This window comes from Cavia porcellus, unplaced genomic scaffold (genome assembly GCF_034190915.1).
Source record: "Cavia porcellus strain 051 isolate PalLab524CR breed Dunkin Hartley unplaced genomic scaffold, mCavPor4.1 scaffold_26, whole genome shotgun sequence".
Taxonomy (NCBI): Eukaryota; Metazoa; Chordata; class Mammalia; order Rodentia; family Caviidae; genus Cavia; species Cavia porcellus.
This window is the reverse complement of record NW_026947509.1, coordinates 44140906-44155105: the sequence shown is the minus strand read 5'-3', so window position 1 is coordinate 44155105 and position 14200 is coordinate 44140906. Positions and strand designations below refer to the sequence as shown.

The window sequence follows — 14200 nt, the reverse complement described above, 5'->3', positions numbered from 1 at the left end:
CAAGGTACATTTCTGCAGTGGAATTCCAAGCACTTTGCAAACATTAATTAACCCTCCCAATGCCCTGGCAAGGCAGGTAAGTTTTCCCAGGATACACTAAACAAACCCACCCTATCATGAGTGAGAGGGAGACTACTGCTATGAACTCACTTTATTATTTATTCTTGGTGGAAACTTCCAGAAAGGCTGATATGAACCCTGCTTCTCATTAGTCCAAGCGATCTGTCATTCGCTTTTGATTACCCACAAATAACGTATTCTGTGGAAGAGATAATCATTCTGCTTCGGGGACGAGTGTCCTGGGCAAAGTGAGTCATGAATGGCTGTCATTCCAATGGGTATTAATGCCTGTTGTCTCCCGTTCTGTACCCTAGTGCTTCCCTGATGCAGAGAATGGTGCGGTGTGGGTGACATCTTTCCAAGACGGTCTGCAGCCATCCTGGAGAAAATGCACCTGGTTTGTACTTTCCAACCCATGTAACCAGTGACTTCCTGGCCCTGCCTGATCACCTGCAGATCTGATATTTTGTTTTTGGGTTTTTCATCTCTGCTGTATGGGGAAATGGAGCTGAAGAATGGGGAGCGAGGGGTCTGGAATACAACCAACGTTCTAGCACCGTGGCTCTGTTATAGATCAACAGGGCAGAAGCCCCTGAGTGTCACCCCCAAACCTTAACTGCTCCAGAACTAAGACAGACCCAAAGTGGAGAGACCATCTGCCAGACAGACAAACGACCTCAGGTGCTGAATGGGAGGCTGAATGTGGGTCTGGAGTGGTGCTCCCACGGGCTCCATTGTTACCATGTCCTGGCTTTAATTCTGTGCCCACTCATTGGCCACAGCTTCCCAGATCGGAGAGGAAGAGAAATGAGCTTGCTGTGACTCCCCCAGGCACCCAGACTCAGGACGGCTGTCTCCTGAGCAGTCTTCTGGGCGGCAAGAGCATGGTGTCAAGGACAGATGCCAGGTTCCCACAAGCGGGTGTGTTCTCTCACCACTGCTCTCTGATCACAAGGAAGCAGTAGCACAGCCTCATGGCCTTGAGCTTAATTCTGACCAAAGGCAACTGCTGGCACCAATCTGGCAGTGTCCTTAAGTGAGCTGTCCCATCTCTGTAGCCTAGTCCTCTTCCCCTATGAAATTAGAGGATTGAAAAATACCAGTTTCTCAGGTCCCTCTCAGTGCTGCTGTCCTGTGTAGCTTGGTCTGATATGAATGTCTGTACCCATGCTCGCAAGGCTTCCCAACAGCAGGCCTTGAAAAGGACACACACCTGTGTGGGTACCATGATCCTTCCCCCCTGAGGGGGCTGAAGCACCTGAGGTCATCTCCCTCTATTTGTTTACTTTGGTGTGCACTGCAAATGTTTGTATTTTCTCTGTGTGCCATGATGTGCAAAATATCCAAAAGCTTGCTCTGCTGATGGAACCCCAGATGAATAAATCGAAGCAAGAAACACTTGAGGAACGCATCCTTCCCTGTGTGTCTCCTGGCCGTCTGTTTTCAGAGATTATACTCTCAGCCACTACACTGGGAGCTCCCGAGTCTAACTGCCCATTAATATGAACAGAGGAACTTTCGGAAAAGATTCCTATGGACAACTCTAGAGATTCTGACTTCACTGCTGGGAGATGGGATCTGGGCACTGGCATTTCCTCGAGGTGCTCTGAAGAATTCTGATGTGCAGCCAGCTCTGAGAAACACCAGCGAGGGGGGCAGGGCAGGTGACACCATGCTGCTCCCACGGCAGTAAGTGACCTCCACGCCCTGCAAGCTGATGATGGCTTCTCTCAGAACAGGCGAAGGGGAGGACAGAGCTGGGCCTCCTGGGATAGAGCTGCCATCAAGCTCTGCTCTGACAGTCAGCCTCCCAGCAGTGTGTCTCACCAGCTCTCTCCAGCGGACCTTGAACAAGTATAACTCTCCCTACAAGGTAGATTTCATCGTCTCCACTCTAAAAGTGAGAAAAATAACAGGACCATGTGGTAAAGAGAGTGGCACAAATCCGACAGCTAATAATTAGAGCTCTGGCTGGAGCCAGGCCTCTGGTCTCCAAGGCCAGTGTTCTTATTTCTGAAATGCAGCATGGTTGATTAGAAAGTGCGTGGCTGGAGAACTCTGATGGCCTTGTCAAAGGCACTGGAGGTTACAATTGATGACAGGAAGTGACCTGTGGGAGGAATCCACCACGTCACCTCCCAGCAGTGAGGTGCTGAGCACAGTGGGACTGGAGCAGGTGAGATAAAGACAAGAAAGAGTAACATCCAGTCTTGGCCCTTGAGAAGTTAGTGATTTTGAGAGACAAGGGAGAGATAGATATGCCATGCAGCTCAATTTCAGTGGGGTTTACCAAGTGGAAATCATATGCTAAGGCAAAAGTAACAACAAAGACCAAAACAAACAAACAAGCAAAAATGCCACATAAAGTACGTTTTGAGTTCTTCGGTTGGTCCATGGAATACCTGGCAAACCCCTGGAAATGACTGGCTGCTTCCAAGGCTCAGATTAAAAACGCTGGGCACAGTGGTTCCAAATGAATCCAAAGTCTGTTGTTGCTTAGGAGTCCACAGGTCTGGGGTGTTCGGTGGTTCATACACCCACCAGAGGCTTCACAAGACTTTCCTTTCAGGCCTGGTCTAGGCAGGAGACAGGCTGAGAAGGCGCTTCTCTCTAAGGATGTTGCCCAAGCAGCTTGGGCATCTGTCCTTTGAGAAAACAAGGTAGAGGAATGGGGAAGGAAGAAACCCTGGTTTGTGTTAGACTTTGCTTCTGGTAGAGCTTGAAAACTACACTCACAGCTCTATAAACTATAAAGATACATGTCAATTTTGAGTAAAAAAAATAGGTGAGAAAATAAAGGACCAGCTGGCTTAGCATGGCCTTGGGGGTCACACCACCTCCGCACCGTATTGGCTGCTGAGAGCCTCCCCATATCTGCCCTTAGAAACACAGTTCTTCCCAACAGTGAAATCCTAGGAGGAGGCCAATAAGCTGGACATATCCAGCAGCTGTGCCAGGGGCCTCTTGGATTTGAGACCCAACCCACTGGGAGCTGAGGACAGCATTCCAGCTTGGACTGCTGAATGGGGTTCCTGTGGAGCAGGAGGGGGTTTTGGAGCTGTGGGGTGCTCTTCTTTGAAGATGCTGTTTCTTAAATAGACACAATAAAGGAGGGATCTGGAGAGGGAAAGCGCATGGCAGATGGGATATCATTATGAGCAGACATAGAATCCACTGGCAGAGACAGAGCCCGGGGTAATGGGACCACGCTTTCTTCCTTCCCCTGTTTGCGGGAGATCTGACACACACTGGAAGTCCGACTGGGCCCTGGCACTTTGAAATCTCTTTCCTCTGGCAGGATAATGAGTGGATGAAAGGCTCTTTTAGCTGGGGCTCTGAGCAGCTAGTTCCAGATGAATAGACCTTAGTGGCCCAGGTGAGTCCTTGAGGCCGGCTCAGGAGGGGTGGGGGAACGGAGCTGGCCTTTGGACATAGCTGTCCCCAGCGCTGGCCCTGGAAGCAATTAGTGAGTGGAAGGGAAGGGAGGCAGGACAGAGGCCAGCACACCCAGACAGAATGATTCACTGAGCTTCTGCTCACTGTGTCTTTAGCATTTGAATGGACAGAGGACAGTGGAGTGGAGCTTAGAGAACCAGTGAACTGGGCAAACTCTCCCTCCTGGCCAGATGGGAACACTTCATCCTCCTGCTTGTGTGGATCAAGGTCCAAAATCCCCACTCCTGTTTTGGGGGCCGCAAAGCCATCTCTCAGATCCCTGGGGCTTTGGGTCTCTTTAAGATCTAGTCCTCTGCCTCCAGCCAAAGGCCTTTACTTGGTATTGGGGAGGCTCCCTCCCTCTTTCTTCTCCCTTAAAGGATACAGCGAAGGCCTTGGTGCTGGGTTTCCCACTCACTATCTCCTGGATCTGTCCCCACTCAATTGCCAGAAAGCCACAGCTGGTGGCCCTCAGATGTGCTGTGCAAAGGTCACATGGTTGAAGGTTGAACTCTGTGTCATTGTATTGCAATCAGATTACACATTTCAAAAAGAATCCTAATTCAGAAGTGTGGCTACATCCCAGCCCTGCATTCCTGCCCAGCCCTAGTCAATTCCCATTGAGGGAAGGCGCATCAAGGAGGTGTGTCCCCCAGTCGGGTGGGACAGGAGCATCTCATTCCCTCAGGACAATTTCTGGCCTCCTCCCCAACATCTGGCACCTCCAGCCCCCAAATCTGCCCTCAGCTGCTCTTGGCCTTCCTACACTGCCACACACTTCTGGCATTCATACATCACCTGAAGCATCTGGGTTGGGACCTCAGATGAGGACTGGTAGTGGGATCACCTCATCTTTCTCATTTCATGTTTGTGTGTGGAGAAAGTTTCACGTGAGTCACATTCGTGGCTGCTTTTCTTTCCCTAACTTGGGTGAACTTTGGAGAAGGACCCAGGCACACTCAGCTTGGCCCCTCCATTTGCAGACATGCCTCCCTGCAGGAGCACCTGGATCTGCTCTCTTCCTGCCTGACGGTGAGAGCGGTCTGCTCAAGACCATCGAAGCTGTCCACTGCCGCCATCCTCAGAGCATGGGTGAAACGTTGCACCCCAGCTTTGCTACCATCTCTCTAGCTGTCACCTGCCAGTCACTATCAGTCACTTGCCAGGAACCCTGACACTGGTTCAGAAGAGATGGTGGCTGGCATTCAGATGGTGAAGACCCATGTGGGCATCATATATGTGCTAACGTGCTGGTTCAGGGACCAGAAAGCTTCTCATCAAAGGAGCTGCTTGAGTCTGTGCACCACCTGGGATTCTCCAGCACTCTCAGGATCCACAAGCTGTCACCTCCCAGGTGGGTCTCACTGCCCCAGGGTACTCATGTGATGCAGACTTCAGCCCTGTGTAAAGCTCTCTCTGGAGTGAAGAAGACCTCGAGGGGCCATTCTCCTATTTCCACCCATAGCCTGTGTCCAGACAGCTTCTGTCCCCCTGACAATGCTGCTGTTGCTCAGAAGGCTCCTCAGCTCCATAGTTGAGGCTGGGGTCCTCTGAGAAAGCCGCATTTGTGACGATGTGCACGTGGTATCCGGGCACTGCTGGATTTCCATGTTCTATGTACAAGCTGCAGGATGGCTCCCTCTTTCTCATTTGTGTTGCCCAGAAAGTGAGCAGCTCTGTGTGTGTCCTCATGTCCTGTCTCTGGCTGTGTCCTTTCTCTCCATGGTCCTCTGTCGTTCTGACTGAGGGTCCCACTATGTCTGACAGGGTCCTTTTCCTTCCCATCCAGGACTCCCTCAACCAAATCTCATGAGCTTGTATTCATGCAAACTGATGGGTACAAGCTAACATTTATTGATCCAGACACTGTTCTAACCACATTTCCTGAACTAAGTGAGCGGGTCCCCGGCAATGCCATTTGAATCTGCGATCTATGGTCAAGGGAGCTGGCTTAGAGGACTTCAGAGGTCTGCTCCCAGACATGTGCCTGCTGAGTTACAGAGCTGCCCCTCGGGGAGAGGCCCAGCCTACTTTCCTCGCCCGTCTGGGACTGAATCTGAATTGGTGATATATGTCTTGAAGGAGAGAAAATTTATTTTTTATTTTTCATTTTGAAGAGAATAAAACCCAACAAAACAAAACAGAATAAAGCCAATCAAAACAAGGCAGTGAAAGTGGTACAGAACTTCAAAGCAGGATGATAGGAAATCAACAGTGGCTACCATAGTATATCTTGTTATCTTCCAATAGCAGTCCATTCTATCAGACATAGTAAAATCAAATAACATAAAACAGAACAAAGCTAATCAAAACAGAACACCGAATAAAACAGAACAGTCAGAACAACACAGTGAGATCCATATTGGATTTCAAAAACCAGACAGAAGGGAGCCCCCATATTTGCTATATTGCATACTGTTATCCTCCTAATAGATGCTCAGACCACCAGCATGGTTTGCACAGCCCAGCAGAACTGGCTTGTTGATGTGCTCTTCCCAGACCAGCATGGCTTCTGCTGACTCATGGGAGGGTGAGCTGGCTTTTCTCTTCCTGGGCCTCACATGATTTACCAAGGCAAGGAAATTTTAAGAGAAGGAAATTTTAAGAGGGCAGAGAACAAAAAGGAAGGAAAATGAAGAAGACACCACGATGCCCTGTTCTAGCTGAAGTCATGTGTTGGAGTCCTAACTCAGAAGGTATCTGCATTTGAAAACCAAGAGGTCACTAGGGAAAAACGAGCACATGGGTGGGCCTGAATCCAGAATAACTGGAGTCCTCATGAGCAGAGATGTGGAATCAGGATGATAGCATGCTAGCAACAAGAAGGAGAGAGGCCCAGAAGAAACCAACCTGCAGACCCTTGGACCCTGACTGGCAAAAGAGCTGACTTCTGCAGTGGAGGCTTGGGGAAGGATCCATGGCGGCCCTGGTGGGCTGCACCCGCCTCCAGCTCCCAGCACTGGCCTGGAAATGTACCCTGGCAAACCCATTATGTAGATTCTGAAAGGCTCTCAGGGAATCCTTTGTTTTCTTTTTTCACAAGCAAGCTGGTGCTCAAAGAGAGGAGAAATAGCCTAAGATAAATGTTTTTTGAGAGGATAAAGGCCAACCAAAAGAACTTCTCAATCTGAAATGGCCCAAATCTTCCTTTTGTTTTCTAAGTGAAAAATAGGCTCAGAGGAACAAAATGACTTGCCCCAGAACTGAAATATGTGTACACCAGAGGATAAGGAAAAAGGAATGAAAACATGAGAGGAACCAGTTTACGAGTACTTCTGTAATGGTGATTGCTGTTTTGTGTCATCAGCTGGAAAAATTACTTAGTATTAAGTAAGGGCAGTGTATCGAATGTACTCGGTGCACTGCTGTTGAGTAATAGTGAAAATGGAAGGTTTGCTTATTGATCCCTGTGTCGGGTAAATTAAAGATACTTTCCAGTCAAAATCTACTGCAACTGGGGCCAGAGTCTCTTTTATTTCTCTAATGACAAAGGGCTCCTGTTGAGCATCTCACATGCTCAGTGCTGTGCTGGAGGAGCTGCTGTCCCCAGAAAAAGCTCTTAATTCATGGCCACATGAGAGGAAGGAGAGGAAGATGTGCAGAGTGTCAGGTCGCCAGCTCCGTATGTGTTAGGCATCAGGATGGATCAATGACGGGAAAGTGCTGCGCATTGCAAACATTGGCACATGTTTAAACATGAATCGCTGCGGAAGGCTGAGGTTAATGTGATGCCTTTCACTTTTCTAGTAGGAAATGGAGCCCACCGGTGCCTCCATCTGCAGGCGTGGCGATGCCCGTGTGGCTTTCCTGCGGTCAGAAGCATTAGTCAGGGTCCCGTCCGTATCTGTTAGGAGAGAGGAAGCCCATTTAGCAAATTAAAATTGTTTTTATTTCCCTAGCTAATTGTTTTCTAATTGTTTAAGTAAAAGGTTTTGGTCTTGATTAGAAGCTTTTAGTAAATGAAATCTGTTCACATTTTACAAGTTAAATATTTAGATCAGAGAGACGCAGTCATGGTTAGTGAGATTTGCTAGGGCGAGGGATTTGAAAGGTAAATGCAGATGTGGGGCAGGCCTGAGAGATGAGCTGGCTCCATCCTTTGATCTGTCTACTGAGGAGCAGGAGATCTGGGCAGGTCATGGGGCCAGAGAAGGGAAGAGCCAGGCCGGAGTTGCCCGTATCTGTCATTGTGGATAAGCAGACATTCGCACGCTGTCGGCCTGTGGTCAACACAGATGCTGTTAATCAAATTTTCAACCCCTGAGTGCCTCTAGACCAGTCTGGCACTCAGGAATAGTGAGTAAAGTGCTGTATGACTTCACGTAAGTTGGGCATTTCACACTTTTGTGTAAATTGGTCAGTTATTGATATTTAACTGAGTGGTCGTTGGGGGAAAATTGAAATGCACCACTGAGAACTTGGATGAAGTGACCTAAAGGCACACACGAGTGTGCACACACACCTTCAAAGCAAATTAACACATTCTACTGTATTTTAAAAGAACAAATGGGAAAGGAAAAATAAGAACAGGGACTTGATGCAGCGAGGAGTGCTCTTTGGAGCCCCTTGTGGTTTCGTGAATGGAATAGATCTTACAAGGGGGAGGAGGATTATGATTTCACGTCAAGTGAAGTTCAAGAGCACCAGCTTGATCAAGGGTGCATTGGACACTTCTCTATTTTCCTGTTACTCGCTTGCTCTGTGTCTCTTCCCCTCCTTCTTCTCTCTCCTTTCTGCTTTCTTTGACATTTGAGATTTCAGCATTGCGAACGACCTGGTAAAGTGAAAAAGCATGAACAGATCATTTCATTTCTGCCTTCCTGCCTTTTTTTTTTTTTTTTTAATTATGGAAATTCCAACTGCTAGAGAAGTTGCAGAGTAATGGAAATTTCCTGATGATCTGGCAAGAATGCAGATTGGTTCTATCCATTGAGGGGAACAATTTGGCAATGTCTGGGGAAGTTAGAGTTGGCTGGACAAACTTTTTCTTGGAATTAATGTTGCAAGTAATGTACTTTAAAAGCCACGGGTAGGCCATTGGCTTGGCTTCCCCTGCTTTAACTCAGCCCAGGTGAGAGATGGAGCCAAGCATGGCAAACCCGCTTTTGAGGGACCTTGCCCTTGGTGGGCCCCCGCTACCCCGTTCCCAGGGGTTCTGGCTTCTTATCATCTGCACTCCTCTGCCTGGAAAGCCGAGAAACACCATGATTCAGGCCACACTATGTGTTTTTAGTATAAAGTAACTATTTTTCCTTGAGCAGTAGGGAGCATTGAGATACTCACAAATCATAATGTTCTTTCATTTACCACACGTTCAACCATCCTCACTGTGTGTCAGTCACTGCACTTGCCAGTAGCCATGCTGAGTAAAGAAGATTTAGCCTCTGTGATCAAGGAGCACGCCACTGTCTAATGGTGGCCAATGAACCCAGAATGGTGAAATTAGTACGTGAGGCTCACTACGTGCAAAGCTTTATCTGTAGAAACTCTCATCTCTCACCCAGTCCTATGAGGCGAGTACTCTTCTCGGTTCCAGTTCACAGTCCATGCGAGTTTTAATACTTCCCCGAGTTTACACAGCTCATGAGTGGACCGGCAGGACTTGAAGCCAGACTGCACATTACACTTCTGCGCCCCTGGCCTAAGCCAGGCACCTGGGGAAGGGGCTGGGTTCTGAGCTGGACAAAGGCTTTGGGAACACAGCAGAAGAGCCGGCCTGTTTGTGTGGGTGACCTGGGGAAGGTTCCCATGGGGCAGTGCAATTAGATGGGGCAGCTTGAAGAATGAGTAGGTGTTGGCAGAGGGGCAGGGAGGAGTAAGAGAGAGGATTTGTGGACCTCAGATGGCTCTGGGACTGGGCTCAGGCAGGAGAGTCCCTGGTTTCCACCCAGGCGCTGGGGAAAGCTCGTGTGAGTCACACCGGACACTTCTGGCCTGGCCTCCTGGGCCTCCTTGAAGCTCCCGCTAAGCACTCCTTTTCCTCTGATCCGGCATCTTCTCATCCCCACCCTTATTTCTTAGATTGTAAAAACCCTGAGGCCTGGTTTCTTCTTCCTTTTCCTCTAATTTGTGTGGCCAAGCGCTCTTCACCGTCAGCCTCAGCAGGTTCCCATGGTTCTATTGAAACCAGAGGGCCATGCAAGACACCTCACTGCCTGGTCACCGTCAGGGAGGACATAACCCTGCATTTTCAGATTCTGCTGGAGCAAACACCACTGCGAATCCCATGAACACAAGGGACCCTGCACTCTCCAGCCTGGGACACATCTGCAAGGGGACTCTCCCCTTTCTTATGCAGCCACCGTTGTTATTATGAACAGCCAGGCAGGAATAAGCTGCCCTGCCTTGAAATATGGGATGACAGAGAATGCAGCCCTGGGATTTATTGCTCCACACGGCACGCAGATATAATTTTTACTTGGCTGCCGTGATGACAAGATTCAGCAAGGCATTAGGCAAGTAAGTTGGAATTACTTGGCTAAAATATGGAATGTCTCTGGGCGCCCGGTCCCTCTGTGAGGGACCCGATTAGTCTGGGCCCTGCTGGGGGCCGGAAGACGCCTGGAGTCTCATTTCCAGCTGGCTGACTTGGAAAGGTGGGGACCCGTGTGGCCGAGTCTCTCTGTGGGGAGTTCTGGAGGAAGGTTGTGAAAAATGAAAACGGGTCGCAGAGCTGCCACTCACTGTCACTCAGATTTCAGATAAGAACCTGGGCTTTTTTCTTATTGTCTCCCTCACTTAACCTCTGCCCGGTTTCCTTCTCATCCCTCTGGGAAGGGGGAAAGAGAATGAAAGGCAGAGGAAGTAGCTTTCTTTTCAAGCCTGTGGTCATTTTGGTTCACGTCTGTAAGTAAAGGTTAAGCAGAGAGGGAGCCTGGGTTAGGACAATGAATGCCCTGGAGCATCCCAGGAACTCTCCCGGCTGCCCAGAAGGAGCGGCCCCAAGGATCAAATCCTTTAGCTATTTGGTCTCCTGCATCCCATTTGACTGCCGCTCACTGACATTTGAAATGTGTCTGTTTGAAAAGAAAAGAGAAAAGAACACAAATAGAAGGGAGGAAGATACCCAGAGATCTCGCATCCTGGTCAGTGAGGACAAGGCACATCCGGCTTTGCGGAGACTGAGGGGATGGTGTGTGGGTATTTGCTTTTCCTTTTGGTCTTGGACTTTTCCTGTTTCCACCCATGCACTGCGGCATTTTCTAAGGTGTGATAGGGATGCCTCGCACTGGCCAAGTGCTCCAGGATGCAGGGGGCCCGGGAAGAGAACGGGCCGAGAGGCCGTCGCCCAGCCACAGGGCGGTGCTTTGAAGGATGTGCTCAGGCTCTGGGCCCTGACTGCCCTGGAGGAAGTCGGTTGTCCCGAGACAAGGACAGCAGACATCCAGCTCCGGAAGGAAGGATGTCCTTGACTTGGCGTGCAGGGCTTAGATCGAGGGAATGTCTCCAGCAGGCTCCATGCACAGTCAAGAAGCAGGTGGTCAAGGAGCAGGCGAGGCTCCCAGTGTCACTGTGTGGGGACTTCCAGGAAGAAGCTGTCTGGGAGCCAGTGACAGGGTTGCAGTCACCGTTTCCGGTTCCTGGAGGTCTTCCAGGCAGTGCCTCTGAGTCCTGTTAGAGCGTAGGTCACCATCCTGAGGGTCAGAAGTGGGGCTGCATGCTGCATCTTGGTTAGTTTCGGGGTGACACTGCTGCTGGCAGTCACGAGAGCCACACCTTAGATGGCAAACGTGATTAGTGCAAACACAGAGGTGCAGAAGGCAAAGTAGGGCTTTGACATCAAGGCAGTGAGGTCGGCAGGGTTGAAAAACAAAAACAAGAACAAAAACCTTCCAGGCACTGAAGGCAGCTGTAGGTGCCCCTTGGTTTTCTGTGGTTTCCCATGTCCCATTTCTCAGGCGTTCCGCAGCGTTAGCGGAGCACTCACCTCCAGAAGGAGTGTGCGTGTCCTGTTGATTCTCAAAGTACTGGCAGCTATGACAGAGCCACCTCCAAGCCTGTTAGAGACACAGGTTGTGAGGCTCCCTATTTCTGCGGTCAGGAGAGGTTGGGGTGAGTTTCTACAGATAAAGCTTTGCACGTAGTGAGCCTCAAGGACTGATTTCACCATTCTGGGTTCATTGCCGGGGACGTCCAGAGCTGGCCTGTGTCAGGCTCTCCAGCAGGTGCCTGGGCAGAGAGGAATCGCTGAAGCATTTGGCCCTCAATCCTGTTGTTCTTTCCTGAATTTCAAGGCACAGAAAGCACAAAAGAAAACAGAACTTTAAAAAAAAATATTAAAAAATACAAGTAACACATTTAGGGAGAAATTGAGAAAAGACAGAGAAACAGAAATAAGATGGAATTCACCTATAATTTACTCTCAGCATTTTGGTGCCTGTTCTTTGAGACATTTCTCTTGTACATTTTAGAAACAGAAGTGGAAACACAACTGTAATTAGATGTTAACTTGCTTTTGCGCCTACAGTGCTTTGAAAAATTCTCTAAACCATTTCAATGTATATTTTGATGATATCCTTTTGCATTTTGCTTTTTAATATCTACTGCTCACTGACATACCTTTTTAAAATTTATTTTTGCTTATTCAAATAAAATGAAGTAAATCCCCCCCCCCCTTTTAAAAAAAAGTTTGCTTCTGTAAATCAAGGTTTTAGTTTTGGAATTTATTTTCCCAGGTTCTGCTGTGGTCTCACCCAATGATCTGAAAAATCACCTTGAGAACAACTTATCTCCCTTTCAAACTTTTGTGTCTATATCTTGAGAATGATGCTTGCCCTTAACTCCTTAACAGAAATTTCCAGAGTTATAGTAGGGTTATATCTATAAATCTCTCTGGGTTATTGAGCAATGGAGAAAAAATATCAAGACACCATTATTATTCCAAAAATACTTATCACAGAATTCCAAGCTGTTGTCGCAAAGGCTATTTGAAGAAATCAGTCCCTTTAAAGGGTGAGACAGAGTGTCCTAGACACTGTCACTGTGTTTGTGCAGAGATACAGCTCTTGTTTTTCACGTGAGGCATTGGTAGGACACTGGCTGCAAGAGAGCAAGAGAGGGGCCACTTACAAGTCATGTCCTTCAGTTGAAGCCCGTGTCCAGTTTCTGCCCCGTGAGTCAGGTGAAACTGTTTGTGAGGATCAAGCAGGAAAGTGGGCCAGTCGAAGATAGGCAGATGTTATAACTTGTAATTTTCCACAGATCACTCCACGCCATGTTCCTGTTCTGTATGCGTCGCCCACCCCCACTTCCTTTTTCTGTTCCTTCCTAGCTGGGCTCATATAGATAAGTTAACCACCAGCCTTGTACCTTTTTATCATAGAAACATTCTGCACCTAGCCCTCAGCCCAGTGCAGTCCAACACCCCATTTTATGAGATCTCTGTGCTCCAGATATCCCTTGTAAAACTCCCTGGACTCCTGTCTTGCGAACCTCCACCTGTTTTGTGGTTTTTGCCAATATCTCGGCACGCAGAGGTTGTCAGTCTCCATTGCTCCCTGCATCGCTGGCTATCAGCTAAATAAAGCGCTTCTTTTTCTTCAAAAACATCTTGCCTCATTCTGAGCAACATTTGGGGGATCTCATTTCTGGAGTAGAACAGCAGATAGCTTTTATACACATGTACTGGCTGATACATACTATACTGCAGGAGACGACCTGGGCGGCTCCCTTTGAATGCAGAGCGCTTGTTTCAGCATTAAACTGAACCCTGTCTCCATGTACTGATGTGTGCAGAGCTGGCTTTGCTATTTCCTTCTCCCTTCATTGGCTCTACGCAATGCAAATAGGTACTGAGGTACTGACATATAATCCTAGCTGAGGTACTGACATATAATCCTTGCAGCCAGCTGACAGTTTCCTGTTTCTTGGCAACACGTTCCCTATAAACGGTTGAGCACAGTGGGACGGCAGAGCCACATAGCTCCAGGAATGTGAACTGGACTCAAGCCTCAAAATAAGAGACTGTGACTTCCCAGGACACAGAAGTTTACATATCAGAAACTGAAGCAACAACCTCTTAAATCATACATATGCCAGCTCAGTTGAGTTTGCAGATTGGTCTTTCTGCATACCATTTCCCCTGAATATTGCAGAGCTTTCTACCTGGCCAGCTCAGCTCATGTTGCTCACCTAATTTCCACCAATCTAATCATCACTCATCCTTGAGCCATTCCCTTCTTCACGAGATAATACATTCTGCGTCAGGCCTTGGATCAAGGCTTTTGTTCTGTGTATGCTCACCTGGACCAGACTCAGGACCTGTTGGTTGTACGTAACTTTGAATCTGTCTTAGTGTCTTTATTCTCTTAGTGGGTTGCACAGAAATAGTAGATTGATATTAACTCGCTGGGATTCCGATAATATTTCAATGGGATTACATATATAAAAGTTCTTGAGTCATGCGGAGGACAAGAAAAGGAATTATAATATTTGGTTCACAATACCATACCCTGGATAAGTTGTGGGAAAACTGGAATTCTACAGGCCCAGGCTTGGCTCTGTGGTTGTAAGGCAGGGAAATCTTCTTTCTCAAAGGAAAGCGTTGACCAGCCTTTAAAGCCTTCTGACTGATTAATCTAGGGCTACTAGGACAATTTCTAATTTAAAGTCAACTAATTAGGGCTTTAATTATATTTAAAACCCTTTTACAGCAGCACCCAGATTTGTGTCTCCTTAAATACGGGGTGGTGGGGTGGCATAGCCC

At 48.1% G+C, this 14200-nt stretch overlaps 1 long non-coding RNA gene across 1 annotated transcript; it reads right to left on the bottom strand.

Moving 5' to 3' along the window:
• Window positions 1-6497: 6497 nt before the first annotated feature.
• Window positions 6498-12752, bottom strand: LOC134473301 (uncharacterized). The gene is made up of 3 exons (XR_010043498.1): window positions 12565-12752; window positions 10562-11717; window positions 6498-7339 (listed from the first exon to the last, which is right to left on the bottom strand). It is a non-coding gene; the product is annotated as an uncharacterized LOC134473301 (long non-coding RNA).
• Window positions 12753-14200: the final 1448 nt, after the last annotated feature.